Genomic DNA, 16400 nt, shown 5'->3' with positions numbered 1-16400 from the left:
TCTCTAAAAAAATAAAAAATAGAAAGAAGACCCCTCAAGAACTGCCTACACTTAAAAGGGTACATGGAAACCCTGTCCCCCTCCCCAAGGAGAAAATTCTCCAAAATTCTCACCTCTCCTAGCTCCTTTTGCCAGTGTTTTCATCCCCCCATCCCATGCCCAAAATGGAAGCATTGACTTTTTGGCACAGCACTAATCCTCACCGTACCTGGGGGAAATGGATTTTCCCAGGAACAATATATTGTTGTCAGCTATCACAGTTGTAATGCAAAGTATTTCGGAGTGGCATGGTTCTTGAATGGGCAATTAGGACCCTCAACTTCAGAAAAGATCTGCTCCCAATGGGCTTGAAAACTGCTAGAACTGGTTTGCTGATACGGATATGGCTCAACAAAGGAGTCTGAATGTCTGAAGTTCCTTTTGGGTGTCACAAAGAGCACCTGCACTTCAAAATGTACCCCTACAGCTAAGGGTGTATGGATTCCCCACCGTCTGTTCCAGTGGGGAATCCATGGCAGGGGAGGTGATCTGTTCCTCCCCCCTGGAATCCTCCAGAGTGGCTCCACTCTGCGAGGATTCCGGGGGGGGACCGGCTTGGGGGCCACTTACCTTCCCTCCTGCCAGTCAGAGCCATTCGCCTCCTCCCTGTCCCTGCTGATCTCCATGTCTTTTCATTAAAAAAAAAAAGGTGTTCGGCAGGATGTGCCCATAGACTTATACACAAAATAGAGCTGTGAATCTTGCATATAAGCCTTTTGTCAGGGTGGAAACTGAGCCCAGAAAGCCTCAGAGCAGTTCGGATTCTGAGGAGGAACAGCTAGCGGTGGGAGAGGGGCCAGCTCATCCCTCCCAGGCTCAGCACCTGGCAAAGATTCCTCCTGCCAGCATTCCTAAGATAGATAGTGACCCTGGCAGTGAGGGAATGCTGGCAGGAGGAATCTCTGCTAGGTGCTGAGCCTGGGAGGGATGAGCTGGCCCCTCTCCCATGGATAGCTGTTCCTCCTCAGAATCTGAACTGCTCTGAGGCTCTCTGGGCTCAGTTTCCACCCTGACACCTATGGACACATAGACTTATACACAAGATTCATGACTCTATTTGTGTATAAGTCTATAGGCACATCCTCCCCATCGCCATTTTTTTTTTTTAAGACATGGTGATCGGCCGGGACAGGGAGGAGGCCAACGGCTCTGGCTGGCAAGAATGAATGAATGAATAAATCCAGAACAGCAACAGCCTACAATTTCTCTGATGATGCAAGTTCTCGTCTTAGATTGTTTTATTGGTCTCTAAAAGGGTTATGGGGCTTGGCAGAAGAGTTATTTAGTATGTCGATGTACACAGGATGGTTTATCAGTGTCCAAAAAGGGGAAAGCTATTTGCATATGTCCATGGGCATTTTATGGCAGTGCTAGTTTAAGAGCTTTAAAGCCCCATTTATCAGGTCCTTCGTTTGAAGTTCCAGCACAATTTTTTGCCATAGCAATGATATAACACAGTCAGAGTGGAGCTGTGATCAAGGGCTGCCATAGCATAAAAGCGCATTGCTATCAATAAGCTCAGCCATCCAGTCAGCACCGCTCCATGAACTTAATGTTTTTGAGGATGAAGAACATCATGTTTCAACTGTGTTGCATATACTGTGATTCACAATCAAAAGGATCTCTTATTTCAAGTTTTCTGTGCATGTTTATGGCCTATTTGATCTTCTGTTGTCTGATCTCATTATTCACTCTGTTGTGTCAAAAATGTCACAGCACCAGAATTGTTTGATGCTATGTATGTATGCATATCTAGAACAGGGATGGGGGACCTCCAGTTCACGGGCCAGATTCGACCTACAGGGGGTCCCCATTTAGCCTGCCAAAATCTCTCCCCTGGCCCTGCTCCAGCTCCCCATCCAAGCAGGAAAAATGTCTTCTCTCTTATTGGAGATAAGAGAGGTTTCCTTCTTCCCCCCATGCTGCATTTAGGCTTTTAAAAAACCTCCCTTGGTGCCCGTCAGTGTACAATGGTGGCAATGGAGGGTTTTAAAAAGGCAAATGGCAGTGCAGGGGGGGGGATGCTTGGGGGACGGTCACTGCCAGCGACAGAAAGAATAACCTTCCCCTCCCTAACACTGTAGTCCCCCTCAAAAATTTTAACACACACATCCCAGCACTCAAGTTGTAAAAAAGCCTCCATTGCTACAAATATTTACTTAAATGGTAATTGCAGTGCAGGTGGATGCATGTTCAGGAGGGTGCATGTCTATGGGTCTGGGCAATCATGCCTTGGAGTCACATGCCAGCAGTGGGATGACCCCCCCCCCCCCGGGATGATCCCACCCACCGCAAGCATGAATCCTCTGCCTTGCTTGCCTGCAGGGCCAGCCCAAGACGTTTTGGTGCCTGAGGTGAGGAACAAGATGGAACCTTCTCCCATTTCACATACAAAAGCTGAGTAGACTGTTTCTCCAACACTGATAATGGAGCAGCATCCTCCATTGAACCTGAAGGCAGCAGGCTAGCTTAGAGAGTATGGAGCAGGCTGTGAGGCTCACAGATCTCTCTGCCAACACCTTGCTCCCACCTCCCAGCATGTGCCGCCAGAGGCAATTGCTTCATCCTGCCTAATGTTAGGGCTGGCCCTGCTTGCCTGGAGCAAGTTGAGCCCTTCAACTGAAAAAGTTTCCCCACCCTTGGCATCTGCTACACCATTTGCATCCCTGCTCTTTGCCATGATAGGCTATGTAAATATTTATGTAGCCTATCATGGCCACGGGCAGGGACATAAATGATGTCTGCTATGCCGGGAGCCATTTTGTTCTGCATCCCAGCAGTGGATGGCTGAGGAATGAAGACGATGACCCGGACCAGCCACCGCCTGGTAGGGTCCATCCCGGGGGGATTTCAGGGGGTGGGGGGTAGTCCGTTCCGCCACAGACTCCAGGGGGCTGGATTCTAAAGAATCCAGCCTCATTGCAGTCTGTACCGGATTTCTCTGCCATCCCTACAGAGGACAGGGTTACCAGAAGAGCAAAGAGAACAGGAAAGGACATGGAAAGAGAGAGAGAGAGAAGGAGGTACATGAAGAAATTAAGACTGAGCATTCCTGATTACGGATGTACAAAAGTCACTTACCTTTTCGAAGGATGACATTCGCGGTGGGGGGGAGGCACTCCGTCCCTCCCCCTGAAATTCTCTCCGGCCGGCTCCGCTCCACAGCAATTCCGTGGAGCCACTGGCCAGGGCCGCCTGCAGCCGGACATCCGGCCGCTGGGCAGCCTGCAAGGACGCAAATGGTGGCTTCCGTAGCTGCCGCTATTTGCATCCCTGTATTTTGCCATGATAGGCTACGTAAATATTTACGTAGCCTATCACAGCAAAAAAAACACCAAACAGCAAACGCAAATGGCGGCTACGGCGGCCGCCATTTGCATTCCCTTTTTTTTTGCTGTTTGCGTCCCTGAATTTTGCTGTATTAGGCTACATAAATATTTACATAGCCTATCACAGTGAAAAAAAAGGGAACGCAAATGGCGGCCGCCATTTACATAGCCTATCATGCCATTTGTGTTCACCATTTGCGTTCTCTTTTTTTTGCCATGATAGGCTATGTAAATACTTACGCAGCCTATCACGGCTTCCACAGGGACACAAATGGCATCCCTGCGTTAGCCATGATAGGCTCCATAAGTATTTAAGTAGCCTATCACGGCTATAGTAATGAAGTGAATGGCAGCTGTGGCCACGGCCACCGTTTGCAAAGCAACGGGAATGGCAGCAGGTAGGTGTCCTGTTTCGCGCGCCTTTCGCAGGATGGGGGGCGGGGGGGGGCTTCGTTCCGCCATGGATTTTGGGGGTCCGAATGCACTGGCATTTGGCCTCACCAAGATCCATGGTGGAATTATCTGACATCCCTATTCCTGATAGCTAAATGGGATCTGAAGCTCCTCAAGAAAGCACCCTTCACTAGGGATGTATGAAACTCACTTACCTTTGATCCATCCCTCCCCGTGGAATCCGCGATGAGGGGTGAGGCGATCTGGTCCTCCCTGCCGGAATCCTTGATGGCCGGCTCTGCTCCGCGGCCAGGCCCATCCGCAGCCGGATTTCTGGCCGCAGACGGCCTGGTGCAGATGCAAATGGCGGCCACCATGGCAGCCGCCATTTATGTCCAGCCAGACAACCGTGACAGGCTACATAAGAATTTACGTAGCCTATCACGGCTAACCTCAAAAAAAAAAAATGCAGCATACACAAATGGTGGCAGCTATGGTAGCCGCCATTTGCATGCCCTATTTTTTGCCGATTTATCTTACGTAAATATTTGCATAGGATAAAACGGCAGGAAAAAAGGGGAATGCAAATAGCGTAGTGGACCACTACACTATTTGCGTTCTCCTTTTTTTTCGCCATTTTATCTTACGTAAACATTTATGTAAGATAAATAGGCAAAAAATAGGGCACGCAAATGGCAGCCGCCGTAGCTGCCGCCATTTGCGTACGCTGCGGGTTTTTTGTGTTTTTTTTTTAGGTTAGCTGTGATAGGCTATGTAAATTCTTCCGTAGCCTATCACGGTCCAAGGATGGCAATGGTGGTGGCAGCAGCCCTGCCGCGGCCAGCCAGGAGACCAGCTGCTGCCGCTGGAGCCATTGCCACCACCGCTGCCACCTCTGGAGCCGCCCCAGGTAGGAATTCCTGGGGGAATTCCACGGGGGGACAGGGGGGCAGGAAGCCATTCCACCACGGATTCCGGGGGCCCAGATTCTCAAGAATCCGGCCTCACTGGAATCTGTGGCGGAATTCTCCGCCATCCCTACTCTTCACTGTACCAAAATTAAGGAGCTCCAAAACCTGTCACAGACTCTTTGAATGCTCAGGAGATATTAACAAAAGCAGGCAGCAATATAGATCTGTGGCATATCACAAGTCATCACATACACACCATTTATTATTTATTTATTAAATATATTTAATAGTTGCCTTTCAAGACTGTGGTTTTCCCAATATTGTGGATTACAATATAAAACAGTAAAATTCAGTATCAAATGATAAAATGACATTAAATTCAAAGACTTTTAAAATAGCCAGTTAAAGTAAAAGGAATTTGAAATATCTAACAGCAGCAAATACCATAAGTTACAGTTAAAAGTTAACTTAAAAGCCAGAGAGAACAAATGTGTTTTTAAAGCTATTGGAAAAGCAACTACAGATGGAACTAGTGATATCTCTCTCAATTCCACAAGATAGGGGCCACCACTGAGAAGGCCCCTGCCTATAGTAGGGCTGTGCAAGGACACCCCGATCTGACTAGGAAGCTGCTTCGTGGTTTCAGAGGCAGCCTGATTTGGCTCAGGCTGATTCGGGGGGCCCTGACCTGACTCAGCCCTGCCCCTGAACACAAAACAGGATTCAGATGGCTGAATCCTGCTTTGGTCCCCTGATGCCGCCGCGTAACCTCCCTGCTGCTTACCTGGCCCACTGCCGCTGCCTCCTCTTCTACCTCTGCCTCCTCCTCTACCTCTGCCTCCTCCTCTGTTGCTGCCATTGCCTCTGTCGCCTCCTGCTCTGTCACCGCTGCCACCTCCTTCTCCCTCGCCGCCATCGCCACCACTGCCAGCTCCTGAGGCCTGGATGCACGCCAGCTCTTATTGCAAGCATTCACCATTTTTAAAATGACGGCTCCCTGCAATAAGAGCTCGTGCACATCCAGGCCTCAGGAGCTGGCGGCAGCGATGATGGTGGCAGTGATAGCAGTGGTGGAGGTTGCAGAGGTGATGGAGGTGGTGGAGGTGACAGTGGCAGTGATGATGACAGTGATGGGCAGCTCAGATAAGGACCTGGGGTCGCCAGCATGGCTGGGCCAGGGGTATTGAAGCTCCAAAGTGCACCGAGGCACTTCGGAGAGCCCCCGACCCACTCCGGCCCCCTCTGCTTCACCTTGGAAGAGGCTCAAAGTGGCCTGAAGCAGCCTTCATTGACTCGGGTTTCGGAACTCGGGCCGAAGTGGTGCACAGCCCTAGTCTATAGTACCAATCAGCCCTACTGATTTTAGTGGTGGACCAGTAAGCAGGGCCTCTGAAGATGATCTTAAAGATCCATATCCAAATCCAAATCTGTTTATTGCAACCTTTGATCAGATTGGGCTAGGGATGTACGAATCCCTTACCTGGTTCCGGTCAGGGCATCTGCTGGGGGGGGGGGAGGTGCTCCGTCCCTCCCCCCAGAATCCTCGACGGTGGGGAGGCGATCCGGTCCTCCCACCCAGAATCCTGCCCAGCCAGCTCTGCTCCGTGGCAGCTCCGCAGCCGGACTTCTGGCCGTGGACAGGCTGCTGCGGACGTAAATGGCGGCCGCCATAGCGGCCACCATTTGCATCCTTCCAGGCTGCCGTGATAGGCAAAGTATTTACGTAGCCTATCGCGGCATGCCCCCCCACAAAAAAAAGGCATACTCAAATGGCGGCAGCTACGGCAGCTGCCATTTGTGTTCCCTATTTTTCGCCGTTCTAGCCTACGTAAATATTTATGTAGGCAATTACATAATTGTGGGTTCTATTTGCGTTTCTTCTTTTTTTCGCCATAAAAGCCTACGTAAATATTTACGCAGGATAAAACAATGTAGAACGATGTATAAATCCTGTAACTAAATAAATTCATGGAGGAGGAAACTGTTATGCCTGAATTGGTCACAAAGAGTCAACTGGAGGCCAAGGCTCCATAGACCATCAATGGCTATATATATATGTTTTCTCTTTTGTAGCTGTAACTGAAGCAGGCTCATCCCAAAAATACACCCAGAAATAATTTATATCTTGCTCTTTTGTCAATCTATGTCAGTGCAGCCAACACGTACCACGTCTCCCCCATACTCTACTGCTGGAGGGAGTTATAAAAATGGGGGGGGGCATTCTGTAAACAGGTCACCTCCACCTGCTATGTGCATTGCTGGTGCTAAGCCACTGGGTTTGCCAGAAAGGACACGTTTTGGCTGTGTTTCATTTGGATTATTAATGTGCCTGTACTAAGATATTAATAACGTATTATCAGCAGTGGTCCCATACCACTGAGATAGAAAGGTCAATTGCATTGAGAATGTGGGGAGAAGATGATAGCAAGAACACATTCTTTCTTTATTTATTTTTTTTTTAAATCACTAAACTGAAATAACCTGTCAGCCTGAAATTTTTAGTGTAAGGATGACTTAGTATTTAAACATTTGAGTATACACTAAGCACTTTGTCTTTGTCTTTACTGTATGTGAAATGTGGGTGTTATAAGAAGCCATTGGGAGAGGGGACCAACAGCTTCCTTTAGGGCTGAGACTTTCAAAACAGGGAGTTCCCTTTGGGGATATTTATGGTGCTGGGTTTGGATGGACGTAGGTTCAGTTCTCTGTGATGCCACTGAAGCTCATTGCAATGCTGTGTCTACTCAGAAGTAAACCCCACTGAATTCAATGGATCTCACCCCCAGGTAACTTTGGATAGGATTGCAGCCCGAGTTATGTTTGGCTGCATTATCGACTCTCACCCTATATTGAGTGAAAATGGTGAAACACTTTGAAAACTGTCCTTATTAACATGCTTGGCTGTAAACTGCCTTGGGAATGTTTAACGGAAAGGTAGGATGTAAGTATGTAAATATTTTACACAAACAAACCAATAAAGGAATGCAATATAAATATATAATTTCTTGGAAGGCTGGAATACTCTAGGCAGTGAACTCAGTCTTAACCAAAAGCCTAACTGCTATGTTTGAGAGACTTATAAGAGCTTATAGCGTTGCCCTTATTTACGTAGGGCAACGCTATAAGCAACGCTATCCAAGTAGGGATGCTGGAGAAATTTGAGATGGATGAAAATCAAAATGAGCTCAGATTTCTAAGCATCAGACCTGCAGAATCCACTGTGGAGCGACCCCCTTAAGCCACACAGAGTCCGTGGAGTTTCAGATTTATTTTTTTTTTTACTTTCCCCAAATGTATGCACATTTATTCATAGGAAAATACCTGAGTTTCTGCTGAGGAAAAGTTGAATGAATGGGGGACAATACACTAAACGTTACATACTAAGGTACTGTAGATTATGTAAACTGTTATGAAACCTCTTACATAATTATTTGTGTATTTTTCCTCATGACGAAAAAATAAATTCGCATCCATCTGTGAGTGAACGATGGAACAAAAGGTGCCTGACAATCCATGAAACACAGAGAGGATTTTACATAGTCTGTACATCCCTAATTCCAAGTGGCCTTGAAAATCTGTTTTTAGCCAAAAGGTGGGATACAAAATCAATCTATGAAAGAAATGAATGACCTGTGTATGAAATTCAAGTTGCAAAACTACCCCAGAGAAAATTTATCAGTGCCTTAGCATCAGTCCACCTTACCCAATATAAGGGGGCGGGAACTGTCACCTTGAATGTTATTTACCATACTATTCAATATCTCTTACTCAATATCTATTTCTCACCAAAGACAGTATCACTAAATCTTGCTTGTCTGTCTTGTAAAAATGAATGTTAGATCAAGACATGATCATTGAGAACGACCAGGGGTCTGTTCACCCTAACTATTCAGAAATTTTTACAGTGCTCTGGATCTGTGCCATTAGCCTCAGGCTCAGCTGCGCTGCGATTGCTTAAAGAGAAATACAGCAGGCTAACCACACACACACATGCGTGCACGCACACACACACACACACGCCAACATTGCTGGATACATTAGAGCAGTAGGGGGGCAGTGAATCTGCCGTTATTAATCTTTCGTCCTTCTGCCCATTGGGAAATATGTTGACTCTTAAACCAATTTAGTACCCTTGGGAGCAGTGATCTTAGGATCTGCAGTCTGTCTCTTTTGTCTTCATGTGGTTACACTGCTATAATGGCAATAGTAATCTTGTTTACTGAGAAACGTCTGCCAAAGTTCCCGAGCCAACGCACAATTAAAATATCCTTCTAAACATTAATCACAAGAACTTTGTAAAGAAATGAGACTTAAAGCTCATTTGCAAGGATGAGCGATTGTCCAAGAAAAATGTCTTCGATCTAGCTGCATGTCTAGCCTTGCTAGAATTAATCATACTTCTCCATTGCCCAAAAACCTCACTCTGACCATGTTTGACAGTGTGCTACATTGACTGCTGGTGCTGGGGCATATTCACACAACAGGCTTTAGCAACTGTTCCCTCATTTCAAGAAAATGTAGTTCTGGTGGAAGGAATAGGCCTCAAGCAAAGGTGAATTAAAAATGCTCAGCCACTCAGCTAGGTAACCTCCTAGGTAAGTCTATGAGGTAAACCAAGATATTTATTTATTTGTTTGTTCATTTGTTAAATTTATATCCCACCTTTTCCTCCAAAGAGCCCAATGTGTTGTACATGATCCTCCTTTTCCTCTGCATTTTATCCTGATAACAACTTTGTGAGGTAGATTCGGCTGAGGGTCAATGGCTGGCCCGAAGTCACCCAATAGGCTTTATGGCTGATTGGGGACTTGAACCAAGGTCTCGCCAGTCCTCATTCTCTTCATTGTTGAGAGAGAGAGAGATAACAAACAAATTCTGTGTCCATCACAGACCCATGGGTGTAAGTTTACTTTATTTACACAACTGTCAGCTATGGTTTTGCACTACCCAATTCATGAACATGGCATTGTATCAATGTTATTCAGGACTAGTCCTTCACGGCTGAAAGAATGGCCCATTTTGCTGAACAAGTCCTACTGAAGCTCACTCACCAAAATACAGATTCTAAATAGCATGGCCGTGTAAGGTTACACGTGGAACTATAAGCTTACAAAGAGGGCTAGAGAATGTATGGACACAGCCAGCTTATGCAGGGCCGGCTCTACCATGGAATGAGCTCAAGTGCCTGCAGCAGGTGGCATGGATTGGGAAGAGTGGCAAGTCCCACCAGTCTCCCCACTGCATCCCTGCCAGAAAGGCCTGCATCAGCAAGGCAGTCTCGGTCAGGTGGGCAGGAGGATGCCTCAGCCCAGCAAGGGTTACATACTGTCTCTCGCATGGCACAGGCACAGTCTTCCCTCCGTCCGATACTTTGTCCAGCGTTACTGTGCCTGAACATATGCATGTGCCATCTGCTTTCTGAGAAGGAGCTGTGTGGGCCAAGCTTCAGGGCTGATCAGTGGCTGCCTTCTTGCCGCTGCTGCTGGCCGCACATAAGCATCCCAAGCAGAGGTTTTTGCAGGCGGGCCTCTCCAGAACATGGCTCGCTGCTGGCCAACCTGCTGGGACAAACTCCATGTCAATGTGACTGCTGAGAAGCAGGGCTGGATTGGCTCTGCATGCTTGGCATTGTACCATGTGTGGAAGTCAAGGGGGCAGGGAGGGAAGGAGAGAGCCAGGACGGGCCCGAAAAGTGCTGCGGGAAGTGGTTCAGGAAGCAACTGGGAGGCCATCTGGATTTTGTTTGCAAGAGAAATGGATGTTGTTTGCTCATGGCTTGAGTTTTTAATCTTACTGTTTTAAGTTTGTGTTTTTGTCACATTCATTCTTAAATGCACACTGTCTTGGAAGCCTTTGCTGTAGGGCACCTTGTAAATTTCCCCAAACAAACTAATAAACCCACTGCTCAACTGGAAATGTTTAAGTGCTTACATGTCCTTTGCCAGGAGGATATTACAAAAAATGGCCTCCGTGTGGCAATTGCAGAACATTTCACATCATCTCATAAATCTCATAAATTAATATGTGTGTCTGCATGAAGTTATCAGAATTGCTTGAACCAGAATTATCAGGGCATAATCTGAAGGCACACGAGGCAGCCACCTTGCTGAAGCTAAGCAGGCCTGGGTCTGGTCAGTGCTTGGAGGGGAGACCACCTAGGAGCCACAAGTAGCCACATTCAATGAAGCACTGCAATGGGGGAAATGGGTGAGTGTGAATAATCACGTTTTAATGCGAGAGCGTTTAACCCGACAGGACACCGAATTCATTGCGGTGGCGGGCGCAATGTAGATCGTCCCTATGTGTCCATAGGCTTATATGCAAGATTTATGGCTCTATTTTGCATATATGTCTATGGGCACATCCTCCTGATTGCCTTAAAAAAAAAAAAAAAGACATGGCAGGGACAGGGAGGAGGCAAACGGCTCTGGCTGGCAAGAAGTAGCCAAGCGCCATTCCGCCTCCAGTCCTCCTGGAGTGGTCCCAATCTGCTGCAGATTCCTGAGGCTGGCCTCATTGGAATCCGCAGTGGATTTCTCGGACATCCCTAATTGTTCGTTATATAAACGATGATGATGATGATGTTATTTTTTCTCAGACCTTTTAGATATAATGTGCTTTTAGGAAGTAAGGGTGTGGAGATGTGAATGGCCCAGACTCTTGTCCTCCTCTTGAAAATATGTCCCCATCGTTTTGAACCTTTTATTTAAAACATTAGGCTGATTTACATACGTACTCTTAACTGAGTTTTGTGTGTGGTGGCGGGGCCTCATTACTGCATCACCCTTAAAACTCCTGATGCTTAAACTTGTTCTTGGCAGTTCTCCAAACTATACCCCAGTACCAGCAGCCAGAGCCAGCTAGAACACTGTCCTATCCCATTCCCACAATTCCAAGGCAGGAAAGGAGAACAGGGGCCACAGCAACACACCAGCTCCCTCAGTAAGTGTGTTTATGATTGGTGACTTTTTGTGCTTTACAGTGCAGAGGGGTGGGGTGGAGAAATGTTATGGCAAAGTTGATTTCACATCTTAATGATCATGATAAAGATGGATGCAGATGGGTGGTGCAAATGAGAAGCAAGATGATGTCTTGTTCAGCTACTGAATTACTGTATTAGCACTCATTGTAAGAGTTGGTTTTGTGCCAGTTTTTGGGATTCATCACACAATCCTTATGCACTAAGAAGCGAGACCCGCTATGTTCAATTGCCAATTGGGCTTTCTCCCAAGTAAGTTTGCATAGGACTGCAGACCTAGCTACCTTCCCAAGGTCTTTGTAAATTTAATCTCAAAGCCAGGTATTTTAATTAAATAATTAATTACTCAGGTGTATATGCCACCCAACTGACAAATGCCACCAGGGCCATCAACAGTTGTTCGATGCTTCTTATCTTTATTCATGTATGTCTATGTGTGCACATTATAAGAAAGCATGCAATGCACAGATAGTCATTTTGCATGCTGAGGTGGCTTGTTTTGAACTATTTACAGCATCTTAGAAGAATCATGTTTTTTCAACTATATCTACTCTTGGTGTTTTATGATTACATTTATATTCCACTTTTTCTCCAGGAACTAAAAGTGGTGTGCACCACCCCCCCCATTTTTATCCTTACCACTAGAGATGTAATATTTTAAAGCCATTGGTGGGGGTGGGGGGTGGGAAGGAGGGAGGGAAATTTGGGGGGAAACTGAAAAATAACAAATACTTATTTTTTTAAGCACGCTTTACAGATCTAAGGTCACTTTGTTGCTTTAGGATGGCCTTCTCCAACTGGTGCCACCAAAGAAAAAAGGAGTTGGCTCTGTTGGCAAGACTGCAGTAACCTTAATCCCTCTTCTTGTGTGTGTACTCTTCTCTTTGTAGAGTCCTAGGCCATGATTTGAAAGTGTGCTGTTCAGACATTTTTGTTAGTTGAAGAGTTTGAGGACCAGGCCCACCCTCATCACTTCTCACATGATAAGTGTATCATTGGTAGATGTGTGACAGAAGCATCATAAAACCTTCTCTGAGTCCTGTGAACCTCTTAAGACATTTGTTCTGTCAATTCTCTTCCAGCAATTGTTCCATTGCCTAGCCAAGTTGTACCGGGTAGCAGTGTGTGTGTGCGTGTGTGTGCACCTGCGTGCGTGCATACGTGCGTGCGTACATGCGTGCAATTTTCTGGTTCTCCTCTGGCAGCAAAATGTCTTGGGCTGGCCCCCTGGGAGACAAAAAGGAGGCTGAGCAGAAGCAGAGGAGGAAAAGCTGAATGCTCAGAAGGTGAAGAAAGAGATCCAGGAGTAAGGAGGCTCAGGAAGAGTGGCTGGAGGGGGCTACAGGAAAAGAACAAAGACCAGAAAGTACCAAAGGGGCTAGTCAGAAAAAAGCACTAATTGGCTCACTGGGAGGACTTAAAAAGACAGAGTCAGGAGGAGCCACAAAAACTATACAAGGGAGAAAGTCAAGTGAAACTTGATCCCAATCTGGATAGGGATGTCAGAGAAACCCACAATGGATCTAAATGAGTTCAGATTTCTATGTATCTGACCTGTGGGTTCCACAGCAGACTGGCTTTGTATGAGTCACACAGATTCTGCAGAATTACAGAGCGGTTTTTCACTTGAGGGGAGGGGAATTAGTGCTAATGCACTTTAGTGCTAATGAGCTGATGTGCAATAGTGCTGATGCACGCTTGTGCTAATGCACTTTAGTGCTAATGAGCTGATGTGCAATAGTGCTGATGCACGCTTGTGCTAATGCACTTTAGTGCTAATGAGCTGATGTGCAATAGTGCTGATGCACGCTTGTGCTAATGCACTTTAGTGCTAATGAGCTGATGTGCAATAGTGCTGATGCACGCTTGTGCTAATGCAAAGTAGCGCAAGTAGAACAAAATTCTGGTTACAAAAATCCAATTCCGTCAATGAGCAGACAATGGAACGAGACATTCCTGACAACCTGTGAAGTACCCACAGAATGGATTTAATAAAATCCATACAGCCCTAGGTGCAGGAGAATCAGAGAGCCCAGAATCCCAAGGGGGTGACATAGATGAGCCGATACTAGGAACAGGAGAAGAAGGCCTTTGAGAGCCTGTTGGGTTGGGGAAGAAAAATCTCCAATGAGAAATTAATCCCAGTATACCACACAGCTGCCTCTCAGAACACGACTGCCTTCAGGAACCATTCCACAACTCCTACCTAGAAGGAGGTGGACTGTTAGTTATGGCAGACGCAACCAGGAAAACACAAGAATGAACAGCCAAGAAAGGATTTATTAGGGATGTATGAGAAATTAGTTTCAGCTCATTTTTCATCAGGATTTACCCAGTTAACACCTTCTGGACTGAACACAGACTCAGATGCAATCTCAGGTGGAAGTCCATAGATTTCCAAGCTTGCAATGTTATTCATGGACCAAGAGAAATATGTTCAATGGCATGCATACGTTTCAAAAATGTGCATGAAAAAATGTGTACTTTGAAAAAATGAACACAAATACATGTTAATCAATGGGAGACGAATGCATACATTGCAAAGATGCACATAATTGATGCATACATTTGGAAAAATATGGATCAAAATATGCATGGTTTTTCATGCAGAAATAAAAGCTTGCAATCTGATATGGACTCGAGTCAGAATGAACTTTGAGATGGAATTCAGAGAACTTAGGCAAGCTTGAGTTTTGCTGAATCACACATCCCTAGGATTTATCAACTTCTACAATGAACCTAATCCCAGGCAATCCTGATCCCACAACTACATACCACTGCCTTTCTTCAGTCCATAGAAATTCAGTTCCTTAAAGGACTCACTCACTTTGATGATCCCATGCTGTAATGACTGTCAATAAAGTGGATAATCACAGCATTTATGGTGATGTGTCTTTCCTTTAGGATGGAATTGAAAGACACACTGCTATTAGGCTCCCAAGTACCAAGCCCCCTATTTATCCAAATGTAGCCACAGAGGTGGATATGCATATAATTCCCTACCTGTATGGCTGTTCTAGACTTGATGATGCAAGCATCTACTAATAAAGGGTTAGTTTACATAATTCTCAGTATACCAGCTCTGGATGAGATAGGACGTAAGAGCAAGTTTCAAATTTGTGACTATCCCGACCACCACCACCACCATCACTGCAAGCTGTTCAATATAATTTGTGGTGTGGTGTGCTTATGACTATCAGCACCATCAGCTTGCCATAAAAAATAAAAACAAAAGGATGCATGGTCACAAAGGCAGGCATCTGAATAGAAGGAGGCATGCATATATACTCCAGGTCACATTAAATAGCAATTAACCATATGATAGCTAAATTGAACCTCCAGGTTCAGATGCAATATACCTCTCTTGATGGATGGGGGCAAACACTGGGGGAGGGCTGTTGCCTTCTTATCCTGTTTCTCAGATTCCCAGAAACATCTACTGGCCACTATTGGAACCAAGGATGCTGGACTAGATCCTTTGGTCTGATCCAGCAGGGATCTTCTTATGGTCTTTTCCTACACATGGGGTGGGGGGGGGGGGCAGACCACTGCTCAAAAAACCCTCATGCCATGGGGTTATGTGAACTGGCCCACAGCTTCTAGCAAACAAAATGGGCAGTATCCAATGCTGAACTACCACTAATATAAATGACGTTTCACTCCCATAAAATATTTCCAGCGGAATGCCAATAGTGCTTGCTGGAACAATGGGTTTCCCGGGAAAACATGTCACACCAGCAAACACTATTGGTGTGTTGCACTAGAGATAGTTTATGCCAGTGCAGCATCATTTACATTAATGATAGTGCAGCATTGAATACTACCAAATGTTAGGGATGGCGCAGGTGCCCAGCTGAGGTCGAAGCCCAGCAAGAAATCGCCAGCTCAGCCCCCCCAAATGCCAGCCTGCAGACCCCAGTGCCTGCCCGGCTTGGCGCGTGCCACGCTGGGCAAGCGCGTCGGCGTCTGCTTCCTCAACGAGCACCACTTGCCCCTCGAATGGCTGCTTGTTCTTTTCCGGAAGTATCCCATCCATGCAAATGGGGGCCTTCAAAGGGCAATGTCTGCATCATTACAGGCATAAATACTTGTAATGTTGTGGACATTACCCCTTTTAGGTCCCCATTTGCATAGATGGGATAGTTATGGGAAAAAAGAAGCAGCCACCTGAGTGGAAAATGGTGCTCGATGAGGGAGCAGATACCTGCATGCCACTGCTGAGCACCCCACAAACCACCCAGCAGCTGGCTCTCCACGGCTCACCTGGGTCAGGTAAGTGCTGTGGAGTTAGCAAGTGCAGCACTGGGCAAGCGCAGGGTGGTCCATCCATCTCTACCTTTGCCCATCACAGCAGTCTACTAAGAAGCCCAGGCACGAGCCGTGAAACTTGTTTTTTTTAATTACTACTGAAATAGAGAATCTCACCTTGCAATCCTTTCTTCAAAAGTTTTCCAATAATATTAGACCCTGTTTTATTGCAATTAGGAGCAATTAGTTCAATGTGTTCCTTTCCTTTCTTTCTCATTCTCATCCATACACTAGGAGAGCTATTCGTACACTTGTTTTAATAATTTTTTTTTTTAAAGCTCCCCTACTTTGACCTTCAATTGTTTTTCACAGCTGGAATAAATGGATAATCTCTCAGGGGAATGAGAATTGCTATTTGTTATTGATTTTCATAGCTCAATAAGATAGCAGGGCTGCAAACAGGTTGATATCAGGTTAGGAAATGACCACTTAAAAGAAGAC

This window comes from Heloderma suspectum, chromosome 4 (genome assembly GCF_057233095.1).
Source record: "Heloderma suspectum isolate Gila_16-S chromosome 4, 16-S_ref, whole genome shotgun sequence".
NCBI lineage: Eukaryota > Metazoa > Chordata > Lepidosauria > Squamata > Helodermatidae > Heloderma > Heloderma suspectum.
The sequence above is the reverse complement of the archived record's forward strand: the minus strand, read 5'-3'. Positions refer to the sequence as shown.